The sequence below is a fragment of the Anomalospiza imberbis genome, chromosome 2 (genome assembly GCF_031753505.1).
Source record: "Anomalospiza imberbis isolate Cuckoo-Finch-1a 21T00152 chromosome 2, ASM3175350v1, whole genome shotgun sequence".
Classification (NCBI taxonomy): domain Eukaryota; kingdom Metazoa; phylum Chordata; class Aves; order Passeriformes; family Viduidae; genus Anomalospiza; species Anomalospiza imberbis.
The window spans coordinates 84,972,421-84,986,429 of NC_089682.1; the positions used below are offsets into that span (position 1 = coordinate 84,972,421).

Consider the following 14,009-nt stretch of genomic DNA (forward strand, 5'->3'; position numbering starts at 1 on the left):
ACTGGGCATCAGTCTGCTTGTGGGAGGTGGTGAGTGACTGCCTTTGCAGCATTTATTAAACTGTCTCTATGTTGACTCATGAAACCTTTTGCTTTTCTTCACTCTGCTCTTTCTCCCCTCCCACTGGGGAGTGGGCCTGAACGGCTGTGGATGCTTGTGTAGCTGTGGAAAGATCCTGCTTGAAATGTGTTGCTCTACCCATCAGAAAGACCGTTTATTCAAAGCTCACTTGGAATAGGTTAGTTGTGAAAACCCATTTAAGTTAAAAAAGGCTTTCTCCTAAATATGTACAGCTGTGCCTTAAAGTAAAGATTCCTAGTTTGGCTTTTTTTTTTTTTTTTTTTTTTTTTTTTTTTTTAATTGTTAGGTTACACAGTTGTTGTTGCGATCCTCAGTTCAAAAGAAAGATGTCTGGTTCCCACCTGGCTTTTGGTAAGTGGTTAAGCTGCTAGACAATAGTGCTGTCTATTCATTTTGAAGTCACAGGCTGTGTTTCAAGGGAAAATGATTACTTAACTCCCCTGACCTAAGACTTGGCGCAGACTGGGCCATTGAGATCTGAATTGCTTATTTTTATAGCAATTGACCCACACTTGAACATGACCTGTCCATCTCAGTGTGTGCTTGAGTTTTGTGCTAGATGGTGTGGTGTCAGGAGTGTTTTCTCTCTTCTTTCTTGTATGCTTGACCTCACCATCACGTATTTATTTCTTTCATATCTTTGTGTTAAACTTGCTTGGGTGTCCTACTTGGAATCAGGGCCCTATATTCCTTAACCATAGCACACAGGTGGGAATACACAGTTCCTGCTCGTTTATTTCCAATTCAACTAGAATAAAGGAGGAAGAAAAGACACATGTGCCATGGAGTGATGGGAGACAATAATAGGAACACAGTGCCTTCTTCCCAGCCACTTTCTTTTAGCTGTTCCTGCTCTCTTCACATTTCATTGCAGATGGCTTTTCTTCAATTTTTAACATTCATCTTCACAAGTCAAGGCATCTCCCAGCCGCCCTCTGTTTATCAACCACTTCCTTGTCCTTTCTTAAAGCTAAAGCCAGGTCAGTCACCTTCGGTTCTAAAGTACCATCTCACCCAAAATCCCACCTGGCCTCCCTTGCTGGTGGGTAACTGCTCCAAGTAGTTGTGATGCGTCTTCTTTACAGAAGGCATCCTGCTGAAGGGGGAGCAAGGTCATGCTCTGGTCTGTCCTGGGTCTAACTTTAGCTGCATTTGTGAAGAGAGGATGTTCACATTAAATGTACATATGGCATAAAGCTGGGAAGGGCCAAATGGTCACTTGAAGATGAGAGCAAAATTCAAAATTAATTTAAAGGGTAAAATTTGAGAGGCAAAATGAGCTGTTTCAATTGAACAGTGGTAACAAACACCAGGGAACCAGATGGCAGCTGCAGAAAAGGAGGAGAGCTAGACAGCTGAGGTGTATTATTGTGGAAAAGGAATACATTTTAAAGGGATGAATAAAGAGAAGTATTGCTCTACTCAGTATCTTTAGTGAAGTAACATTTCCAACTTACCTGGAAAGATGTAGCTCAGTGGGAGAGAGTGAAGGGGAGGCCAACATGAGTGATCTAAGTTCTGGGAAACCTGACCTGGGAGGAGAGACAGAACACTGGAATTGCTTATGGTACAGAAGAAGTGTCTGAGAGTAAACAAAGTTTATAAAGCCTGTTAGAAAGAGGGTTAAGGAATAATCTGTTCTCCATGTTTGTGGTAGATGGGATGAGAAGCACCAAGCTTACAGCATAACCTCTCAGGCTGTAAGTAGTTACTGGGAAGAGCTTTTCCTGGTATGGACAGCTTGAGTGGGACACTGCTGAGTCTTTCCTGCAGAGACCTATAGAAACAACTAGAGGGGAGGTGGGTTAGACCTTGCCAAATTTCCTTTAACCCTGCTTTTCTGTGTTTAAATGCAGTAAGGAGCTGTTTCCTTGCTGGTGCTGATAAGACAACTATCCCTTACCTCCTTTTTTATGGGATGTATGAAATATTCTTAGCTGTGGGGGTGGATTTGTCTCCATCCTCCTGATGAAGCCTGTAGCTCAGGGCTGAGAGATTCTGAGCAACCTCCTCGTGAAATTGCATTTATTTCATCCTAGACTATCTTTGTTTTCCAGAGTGGGCATTGCTGAAGAGGAACTTGGCCTCCATATTTATGTCTATGCTCATTATTAAAGTCAGGGGTAGTTTTGCACTGACCCTTCTTAGGGCTACTTTCCTCCAGGTTGGATACATCTTGAAGAAAGCTGGTCACAGCAGCCCAAAACAGAAAGGCAGCAATCTAAAAAGTAATCAGGGTAGGCAATGAGAGATCCTCAACTTGACTAGGTTTAGCAGAGCAGATATACATTAGATCTTGCTTCTCCCCTGACACATATTCCCCTTTCTTCAAAAATGCCTCTGCCTCCTTGTTTCTAGCAGGCATGAAAGCTCATTTTCTCCCTCAAATTTTCAGCATCTTTGACAGCAGAAATTAAATTCCTCCAAGTCCCCTGAGACTGCTGCTCTTAAAAACCCAGCCTGCACTCCTTAATCACAGAGAATTTAGAGGGAGAGAGAACCACTGTGATGTAAAAAGAAAATAATGCAGAAAAAATTGAGGTGAGAGGGCTGGAACTACAGCTGCATGACCCTTGGTTTTAACTGCATCCTATCCAGGTTGTATTATCCAAATGTTTTACTGAAGTTTTTTCCTGCTTTCCCAGCTCACCTTGCTCTTCAGTGTGGCAACCCATGACCATGTCTGAGGGCAGCTGGCTCTTTCTGAGAGCTCTGCCTCTGCCCCCAGTTCTCTGTGTCCGTGTAGCCCTCTGCACAGAGCAGCTGCTGCGCTCAGGTTTCCCTTGTTCCAGTGGCGTGCCTGGCAGCAGGGCTGGGGGTGCATGAGGAGCTGGGAGGGGACACAGTCTGGACAGTTGATCCCAACAGAGCACAGGGGTATCCTGTCATACTTAGCACATAAAGCTGGGGAAAGAAGATGGAAGGGAGGACATTCGGAATCATGGTGCTTGTCTTCCAAAGTCACCTTTGCACATGATGGAGCCCTGCTTTGCTAAAGATGGCTGCCAGCCCTTGGGAACACCTGCCAGCCCTTGGGAACACCTGCCAGCTCTTGGGAAGTGGTGAATGGGGTGAATTTGTTTAGGTTTGCTTGCACACATGGCTCTTGCTTTAGCAATTAAACTGCCTTGATCTCAACCCATGAGTTTTCTCACTTTTACTCTTCCAGTTCTCTCCCCATCCTGACACGGGGGGAGCGAGTGAGCAGCTGTGTGGCGCTTCGTTGAGGTGAAACCATGACAGCTGTGAAGAGAGAGACTCTGACCCCCAGGCAGGAGCTGAGATGAGATGATGCTGAGTGACTCAAAACACAATGCTGCTCAGATGAATTTTTAATATGTTTGCAAATATGAGTGTTCAAACTGACTAAGGCCAGAAGGAAATTTTGACACTTGCCTCCGTTGCACTTTTTGTCTTGTTCAAACTGAAATCCTGACTGCATTCAAGACTAAGCTTCTGATCACACTTCAGTCAGATTTTCATCAGCAACTGCCTTTTCTTGGTATTATAGCAAATCTGATCCATAGAGTTGTTCACATGCACATGCTGAGCAAATGTAGTAAATCTGGGAGTGATAATATGGTTTGGTGAAAGGAATCTGTGTAAAAAAGTAATTGGCATCCTGGTAAGTTCATCTTGAAATGAAGAATACTTTCCCAATGAGACAAACAGCTTTTTAAACTTTTTTTTTTTAAAGTATTTTTTATTTGTCATATCTATTTAACCACTATTTCCTACTGAACCAAGAATGTTTAGCCTCAAGTGTGGGATTTGCACACCACTGATGTCTGCAATGTCACTTTCACAAGATGAAAGCTTGCAAAATGAGATACAGAAAAATTACTTGCAGTGAAAAAATTATTCAAAATATTACCTTGGTGGTTTGCTTTGGGGTTTTTTGCCTACTTTGGGGCCAGCTCTCCTTCTTCAAAATTCCAGGTTTTAGATGAGCATTTCCCCCATTTTTATTGCATATAAACAGGAGAGAAGGAAAGGCCACAGCTTGGATGGTAATTGCTCTCATGGGCTATGTTTTTGATTCATATTCTGTCTGATGCAGTGTAAGAAGCAGTTGGAATTGCAGAACAGAGAGAAGGATTCCCAAGGAAGTGTCAGCTCTAGTTTTCCATCAGATGAGGGACTGAATGGGGCACTTGAGGGAGCTATTCACCTTCCCGTGGAAGTGGTGAGAAGGAATACCCACCAGCTTCATGGAAAAGGAACTAAATGAAAATTATAAATTTTAAAAGAAGTAGCAGTCATTAGTTTTAGGGTAAGACAGTGCTATTATAACCCTGTAAACAGAATGGCTTGAAATACATAAAGCGAAGCATTGCTATGGTAGATCTCCCCTGGAAGGAACATGCTGACATTGGAGTTAATACTAGAGTGACTCTAAATGACAAGGGTCAATTTAAGTTGTTGAGTTAAAACATATTCATTACAGATTTTGAAAGTCTGCTTTCAAGATGTGAGGGCTGTATGCACAGGGCAGATGTAGGCATATAGCTCTGTACCTGAAGATGCCATACTGGGACAAGCAAGAGACAGAAAGCTAATTTCAGCAGCAGGAGGCCAGTGCCTAGTTCTGTTGATAACCAGCAGGTAAATTTGAGCTTGATCAAGGGGACCAGCAGCCCCATTTTGGGGTTTTCCAAAAGGCCCCTGTTCTCAAACTGTGCTTAAGAGGAGCCTGTCTGTATTGATGATATGAGAGACTGTCAGCATTACACTTAGTGCTTCTCTTTGATTTCAGCAACCACTAGTGCCTGGCAGCTTATTTGGGTAGCTAAGTATCTTTAACCGGGAGGCTCTCTGCTTTTTTTTTTGGTTTTACTGGAGACATCTCTGGTACTTACTGGGAGTTGGGAACACCGAATACCTGAAGCAGGGATAAACCCTGCAGATCATCTGTCCAGGAGGAGATGTAATGTGATGCCCTTGGATGTCTGGGAGAGACCTCAGGAGCTTTGTAAGAACACCCTCAAAACGTTAATCCCTCTGTTGGTGGAAAATGAAATTCCCCAAAAGTGAAGTCAGGTTATAGTTAAAGCAAATAAAAGTAGCTAGTTAATGGACCTAACCTAGAAAAATCTGTCACATGGGTTAATAAAAATACATTTAAAACAGGAGAAAACTAAATTTTGCTGATTTATTCCAAAATCGTGTCTCCTTCTTGCTCTGTACTTCGCTGTGCTTGTTTGTCTAGTTCACACTTCACATTCCAAAACAGATTAAATAGGCTAGTATTCAAACTTTTCTTTAAGTTTTTTGTGAGATCCCCTTTGGATTTTAATCTTCCCCAGGTCCCTCTTTCACCCCCACTCCTGAAGGATCTCTGAGCATGGGGAAGGTCATGCCTTGTCCATATGGGAACAGCTCACACAGCTGTAGCAGAACTCTTAAGTTCTTGATGAGATCACAAACAAATCATTAATGCACTGAGAGCTGAAAGGTTCTTCTGTCCCTGAAAAGGCAAAGTGGAAATAGCAAAATGAAATGTTTTTAAGCTCTTAACCTTATATTTCCTATTACTGTACAAGCTATAAGTCATATGTGATAGAAAAATTAATATGAGAGGTTTTTCACTATTTTCTGGCTGAGAGCAGGCATGTTGATTATGTCCTTGTTCATGGAAGTAGCAACCAGGCCATGTCTGTCTCAGGGGGATATGTACCATGACAGAGAGGAACAGGGAGTAAACTGTGGTGGCTTTTCTCCCTCACAGTAAAACTCCAGTTCTGGGAGGACCTGGAAGAGAGAAACCCACCAACTGGCTGAAGATGGGGACCAAGAATTTTTTATGTGATACTGGAAAGATAAAGGCTGGGAATCAAAACCTAGCAAGACAGATGTGCATGAGAATGCTGGAATTATGCTCCACTGGCCTGGAAAACCAGGGCAAAAGGGTTGGTTCTTCAAAAAGCCAAATGTACTGTTTTCTAGACAAAAGCAATTTCTTGGCTGTCAGTGACAGCTCCTTTTTAGGAGGATCCTGTTTTGTAACTGTGAATGTAAAGAACTGCTTGGCAGCCAGCCAGCAGCACAACGACTTAATTTACCAATGAAAACTTTGAAGAAATGGGGGAAGCTTGCTAGAAAGCAGGTCTGCAATACAGCAGGCTGTGTTTCTCCTTGCAACAGAAAATCTGAGAAAGATTTGAAGGATCACATAAATATATTTTGTGTACTCAGATTTACTGAACCATATGAAATTTAGGGGCTAGAACAGAGTACACAGAGTAACTCTACATTTACCTCAGTCCCTTCTCTTCTGAATGCCAGTTCTTGAACCACCTTGGGCCTCTTTGGATTTAAGGCAGGCTCTTGTCCTTTGTATAAGGGTAGACTGACTCTAGCCTGACATAGCTGGAGCCCTACCAAATAAACATATAGATAAAAAGTAATTTTCTGAATGCTCCTTCCTAGGATGTATCTCAGTGCCTAGAGGACAAGTGGAAAAACCTTCCCCACAGCAGACCTTTAGTGCCTGGATGTATGTACCCAAAGACACCAGTGCGAGCTACAGGAGGATGACTTCAGCCCTGTGAGTAAGTCCTCTGGGGAATAAAACCTGTCAGATCACAGCATTGCCAAGAGCTCAGTGCTACATCAGTAGGACACTCACATCCAAGCAACTGGAAGGAGACCACTTTATTAATGATAGTCCCTGCTGCTAGAGCATGCTTCCTTTTGGAGATTCTTCTTATAAAAAAGGCCCTCTATGCTGCCTGCTGACACCTCTCATCTCTATGGGGTTCATGATGAGTTGGGCACCGAACTGGGCTCAGAAATGTAAATTTTCCTTGGAACATTAATCATCATGTGACTCCAAAAACATGCATCTCAGTTGGCAACCCTCCTTAAGCATAGGCTCACAAGGCACTCCACATGCTCCTCGTCTACCTCAGCTTGCTGCGGCTGGCATAAGAAATAAATTCTGTGGCATACGTCCCCCTGCCTTCCCAACATTAGCCTTGCATTTTATTTAATTACTGGTGATTTTGGAAGACCCAGGTACCAAAGTTTGTGCTCCACTTTCCTGCACAGTTGCCCAAGCCTTACATCCCCAGCAACTCCAGCTGTCCTCTTTTCACTCTCACCAATACTCAGTGTTTTCTCAAAAACTTCTGTAAAGCCCTTTGGCATTTCCAGCTTGAGATTCTGCAGCAGAAGGAAAATTAAAATTTAGGGCAGCATTAAGTTAATTAAACTTACCATCAAATTAATAACACAAGAAATACTGTGCAGACTACATTATTCATGGTCATGTTTTATTCAGTAAAAACTCAATTTTTAATGCTTTTAGTATTACTGGAGGATTTCTACTCTGCTCTGCTAGAGTTACATGGCACACAGGGTTTCTCAGGTTCTGTATATAAAGTCAATGTAATTTTTGCTCAAGTGATGAAAGATCCCCAATCAATAAAAGGAATTAAAAGTCCCCAGTCTGTGGGTTCTTGGAATGAAATAGTCAAACATGGAGGATTAAATTAATATATTAATTCTATATATTTAAAGAATTAATTTTAATTCATTACCTTTCCTCTTGTTTTCTTGCACTCCTACTATTCTCCCCACCATCAGTTTTGCTGTCCATCAGCAAAGTGCCAGTTCACCTTGTAAAGGTTTTTCTAAAGGTTTTCATGCTGAAGCCTCTTTGTTCCACCGTGGCACATCCCAGCATTATCTGTACAGCTCTGCTCCTGACCACACTGCAGGAGGTCATTATTTATGAATAATGCAATGAAGCACTACATGAGATATGGGGTTAGGACTGAGAGACTGTGTAGCTCCTTCATGTTTTTTTTTTTCATTTAAGTCCAGCCAAGCAAGAGCTAAATAACATGGTTCAAAGAGCTCTTCCATTCCAAGGGGACTCTGGATCACAGTCCAAAAGAGCAACTGCAAAATGAAATTATGGGCCCAATAATCTAATGCATGCTTTGAAAAGAGGCAGTGGAAATGTAACTTCCCTTGGAGAAAGGAAGGAAATTAATGAAAGCTTAAACCATGGCACAGAGACAGCATTATCAAGAAAGAAGGCACAAGGAAGGAATCATCAGGAAATGTGCAGCTATTGCTGTGACACATCACAAGGGTGAAAGGCAGCTCATATAAGCATATTAGAAGTTCTCTTGCTTAATTGCTGTGTTTATTAGAGGTTATTCTTGATACAAAGTGTATTGTTGATTCCTCCCTCTTCTACATCCTTTGGCCACCTGCCCCATGCTTTCCACTTTCGCTAAGACTTTGGCAAAGTCTTAGCATTTACAATATTGTTTTCCTGATAGCTGGAAATAATGTTTAAAATATGCATTTTTCAAAACAATGCAGCAAGAACCTACTTACCCAGAAGAGCTCCGGGTATTCTTCTAGACCAGCTTCTTTATTTCCTTTTAAAGCAGTCTTCTATATTTCTCAGCCACTTCATGAATTTTTATATTCTATTCTGGTGTCTCTCTAGCATGAAGGTTGGTAGACCTTGCCAGCATGCTTCAAGCCGGAAGACTTTAGAGCATCTTTAGCATCAAAAATAAAACTCTCTTCCTGTGGCTGTCTGAAGAAAGGTGTGAAAAGCGGACTTTCATGGTGTGAGATTCAAGTGCTGCAGTGCCCAGAACAGAACTGATGTCTCCAGGAGAGGAATTCACAAGGCTGAGTGGCACCTAACCACTGAGGGAGGGAAAGCTGGGTGCCTCAAAGTGGGATTAGCATCCTTTATCTGTCTGAGTGGGGAAATGAGAAAGAGCTGAAGCTATTCCTGAATTAACTCTCTACCTGCTACTGTGGTATTTATACCTGCTCTTTGATGTGCATAAACTGGGGCTTTCTCTTCTGCTTTTTGGAAGAGACAGCGTGAGAAAAAAATATATTAGTAAAGTTTATTTGAGTTCTTGCTCAGGAAATAAGAGACACATTTTCTACATCCTCTTCAGCCTGTAAAGACTTGAACCTATATTGCCCCTTTCTCATTTTTGCTAAAACTTTCAGATAACAATATCTGAAAAAAGCATCCACTCACAGCTCCATTTATCCCATGGAAAAGCTGTCTCCAAAGGCTACACTTTGACCCTGTTGCAACTATAAAGAGATTTCAAGAGATGGAAACTTGTGACAGCAGGAGACAGAAGCTGCCTTCAGGAGATTTACTGTGTTATCAAGAGCAGACCTTCTTCAACATCTACATCCATTAGAATATTTAACTCAAAACCTGGCGGCTCTCAGTTCTAGAGGGGTAGAACAGGACTATTAAGCCGCAAAATATGATACAGGATGCACTGCTTGAATGAGGGTTTGGCTCAGGAGATGCCGTGGGCCAGAGCAGGAGCTGTTGCTTTGACTGGCTGTAAGCTGGACACTTCCACAGAAGGAAGATGCTGCTGACAGCTGCTTGGAAGCATTGATTCTGGCACAGGTGCCTGGTGGGGTGAGGAAGAAGGAGGAGCTGGAAAGTTCTCCCACATTTACAGCTCCTGTGGCCTTTGCTGGTTGCTCAAGGTTCCCATGTACAGGGCAGCTCTGGTCCTCCTAAGGTACTGAGCTCCCTCTAAGCAAAGAACACCAGGAACATCCTGTGGCGAGAATATTGGACTGAAAAGCGGCAACCTGGATGTGGGCAATATAGGGAATAAGTGCTACATCATGCAGTTATACCCTGGTCTGATTTTCATAGGCAGAAAATTTAACAATCAGCAAGCTATAATGAACATATTTTCATTATGGCACAAGGAGCCTCAAGTGTCCTTCATTCATGTATTATTCACATAAATGGATGAACAAAGAAGCCAACTACTACAGCACACAAATCCCAAGATACCTGCATAACTTAAAAATACACTGAGGTCCAGGCAAAGCCTCCTCTCTCCTTCAGTTGCGAAGGCAAGAGTAAAATTTTGGGTTATTGCAGAAGTGTGATCACTTGTTTCTTTAAACTCAAGCACTGGTAGATGTTGGATACAGAGGTGCCAAATGTCTGTGTGCTGAGAGACCTTTGAAGTGTCCTCAGGATGGACATTAGGATCTGTTCCATCTCTAAACAGGGAACATAATCTCGCGGTGAGAACTGAGCAGCAACCACTGAAAGACAGATGTTTATATTTCCTTGCCACAGGAAAAAAAAATACAAACGGTATGCAAACACCATTCGTAGCAGTGGTAGAGACTAATGCTCTGTGAGTGACTCAGGTAGAATTATTCCATGTTATTCCCATATTCTCCAAATATTAGGAGAAGTGTTTCCCCATTTTCATTTTATCTGTGCATTAAGAGTTTAATTCTACCAAAGAACTCTATATTTGCATTCACTGAAAGTCAGCAGGGAATGATTTACACATACTTTCTAGGATTTCTCATATAAAACCTTGAAGACAGGATCTCTGCAATACTTTCTGGAAAGCCCATAAGGTTGGGATTATAAACTGCAATTTGTGGGAAATGTTGGCTGGTGTGCATTTGGCAAAACAGGGAGTATGCAGCAGCAGCCCCAGTGCTTCCTTGGAGAGCTGTATCCTGGCCCTGCCTCTGCCATAGATGTGATATGTGAATGTTTTTCAGTCAAGTTTTTCCTGCTCTTTATTTTCTAGATAGCTGAACTGTGGGTCAGAGCCAGCATGCTAAGAGCCGAAGCTTTGGTCAGGGGAAGATTTTTTTCAGATTTTGCATGAAAATTGCTATTTAATACAAACTGCTCTAAGGTCTGACTTTGGGTCTCTGGGAGGACTTGAAATCTGCAAATGTCCCTTGTGGCTTTTCCTTCCACCTTTGAAATGGGAAAATGCTTCCTTGACACAAAGGGGCTTTGTTTGAACAAATGAATGGGATAAGATGGATCCATACAAATATCTTGGTGGCCAGGGCAGGGCTTAAGCACTGCATTATGTGTCAGGGGAAGAGACCAGCACGTTGACTTGCTGTTCATAACCTGAGCACCTTCCTTGAGTGTGTGAGTTGAGGGAGGAGGGCAACCTACAGTGAACAAAAAACCCATAAAATTTTGTGACTAAATACTAACATGACAAAGACAAACAGGAGGGGTAAAAGGCACCCTGCACATTCCCCTGTTATCTGCTGCATCTTTCCCAGGATGCTGCTGTGTGTTCCCTAGCTCTTCTCCCTTAGAGCAGCAACAGGTGCTTGAGGAAGTGAAGTGTGTCCTGAAGTTAGTTTATGAGTTTATTTACTTTGAGTTGACTTCATCTGGATTCTTATGACTACAAACATACTGGCACATGGCTGTATATTTGTCTTGTGGGTTTTTTTGTACTATCTACACCTGAAGTCTTTTCCCCCTAAAACTGTTCAGAAAGGTTTGTTAGGTGGATTTTGTTTGTTTGTTTCTTTCTTTATTTTTAATAAAAACACTTTCTATTTCTTCACCTCGGTGAATTTTGCTACTCTTTCATTTTTCCAGTCACCCTGAAGGCACAAGACTACTTTCTTCTGGATTATTGTTTTCTTTGTATTTTATACAAGACTCTTGATTCTCCCAATAAGGATATTAGAAGGGGAAGAAGCTCATGGTTTCCATCTGTTGTAAACTTCTCACTGAAATTGCTGTCCTATAAAGCTTCACGATGCTACAATTTGCTCTGAAACACTGCTGAAGAGAGAAGGAAATTAACTTCTTTTGTAGAGTGTCTTTAGCAGAAGTTGAAAAAAAGGACATTGTTGCAGTTATAAAAATTTGTCCCTGAATAGGGATGGAAGAGTCCACAAGGTCCTGTGCCCTGCCCTTACAGACTGCAGTCATTTTAAAATGATGCTCTACAGTGCAAGCTGACGTAGTTTGACTAGTTTAAAAATTACAAGTTTTCTTTCTAATTTTAGTGCTTTTTTCAAACGTGACTAGAATATTCAGAATAGTGAATACTACTACTAATAACAAAGGAGCACTTTAAGAATATGTTTCAATTTGTTCTAGGAAAGAAACAATCTGGCTCTAAGCAATCATGGTCCATGGTTAAGCAGAGGGATAGAATTTGAGTCATCCTTGACATCACCAGCAGATCAGGACATGTCACTACCAGTGCCTGACCTGTCAGGCACACACTGGAATCCCAGGTGCCTTTCTGAAATTAACATCTTTTCAGAGAGATGCTGGAAAAAGATGTCAGAAGAGTCTCTTCATGGGGTGTCCACTTCACTAGAGACAGGAGAACTCTGATTGCTGCCAGACCAGTTCAAGGGCAGCTTGGACTGTCTAGGCAACCCACACTTAAACTGGACTTTCCTAACATAACTCTAATAATAACCTAGAAGAAGAACAGTAATCAAGGCAGCTAAGAAAACACAAGACCTAAGCCTTTTTTCAACTTTCTCTCTGTTGCCTGTGGTGACAAAGCATATAGATTGATGCATTCATCACTACTTCTAATTGTGCATCCAAATGGGTTTGATGGTCTAAACTTGTATTCCTCAAACATTTTGAAAGTGTAACACGCTTTCCACTGCAGCTGTGTTCCTGAGATAACCCCTTAGTTTACACCTTTAACTTTTAGTTTTTGGCAGCTACTCAGTTCCTCGAGTGAGGTGGGATTGGGAAGAAAATTAGGAAAAAAAAAAGAGAAATCCAACATGCATATATTTTTATGACATCTCAGTTTTTCTTAAATTTTTTTCTCAACTTCTGTGCTACCCTTTTAACATATTTTTGTGAAGGCTTACAGAATTGCAAATCAGTTCCTCACTTTGCAGACACATGGCACCTGCATTGCTTGGTGGGCCCCAGCCTTGTGTGTTTGTTTTCATTCTTCCAGAAACCTGCTCATGTTTCCTTCTGCATTCCCTGGCATAGCAAAGCAAAGAGCATCTGTCTCTTACAGGCACCGGCACTAAGACAGATTTACTAAAATAAGAGAAATAATTAAAATTTTTATTTTTAAAAAGTCTATTCTAGCTCCAATAGAAGTATTTACAAGAAAAAAATACAAAGCTCTTCTCAGGCCACCTGTGGCATATGTGAGCAAGACCAGCTAGATTGTTACCCTGGTTTGGGATCGGCCAGAGTTCATTTTCTTCTGAGGACCTGCTGCAGTGCTGTGATTTTGATTCAGTATGAGAATCATGTTAATAACACACTGATAATTTGGCTGTTGCTAAGTAGTGCTTATCCTAAGTCAAGGACTTTTCAGTGTCTCATGCTCTGCCAGTAAGGAACTGCAAAAGAAACTGTGAGGGAACATGGGCAGGACAGGCGACCTGAGCTGACAAAAGGGCTATTCCACACCACAGAGCATCATGTCCTGTATGCAAATTGGGAGAGTTACCTGGAGGGTTTTGATCACTGCTTGGGGCCAGGCTCAGTTTGGGGCATTGGTCAGTGGGTGGTGAGCAGTTGTAGTGTGCATTACTTGTTTTGCTTCTGTTACTCTCTCTCTTTCTCCTCATCATTACAATTATTACTATAATTATTATATTTTGTTTAAGTTATTAAATTGTTCTCATCACAATCCACAGGGTTTACCTTTTCTTTCAGATTCTTCTCTCCACCAGAGGGAAGGGTATGGAGGGAATGATGAGCAGCTGCTTAGTACTTAATTGCCAGGCAGAATTAAATCACAACAATTGTTTTCAATTATTTCCTTTTGAAAGCTTTCTCAACAACAGTATTCACAGAGGTGTTCATCTTTCTCCAGATTGCTTGGAACCAAATCAGAAGCTTATTTATTGTTTAAGAATCATTACCTTAATTTCCACCTCACTTAAAACACATATTTGCTCTCCAGTGGATCAAACTTTAACAAGTACAGCAGAGCTTGAAGTAGAAGAGCAACATGAAAGCAAAGGTATGCCAATTTTGTGGAATCATCAATTTTTTTCTTTTTTTTTTTTTTTTTTTAATTCAGTAAGATGTTTTGTGCTCAAATAAAGGCAGCTTTATTATTTTCTCTCTTATAAGCTAGCTGTAGCTCAGATGCAACTCCCTC

The 14,009-nt window shown here is 41.6% G+C and overlaps 1 long non-coding RNA gene across 2 annotated transcripts; it reads right to left on the bottom strand.

Annotated features, from left to right (window-relative positions):
- Nucleotides 1-629: 629 nt before the first annotated feature.
- Nucleotides 630-9,766, bottom strand: LOC137469447 (uncharacterized). 2 transcript variants are annotated; one of them, XR_010996520.1, is made up of 4 exons: nt 8,434-9,766; nt 7,147-7,245; nt 5,466-5,548; nt 630-1,613 (listed from the first exon to the last, which is right to left on the bottom strand). It is a non-coding gene; the product is annotated as an uncharacterized lncRNA (long non-coding RNA). The 2 variants fall into 2 exon arrangements; XR_010996519.1 differs by lacking the exon at nt 8,434-9,766 and adding an exon at nt 7,623-8,244.
- Nucleotides 9,767-14,009: the final 4,243 nt, after the last annotated feature.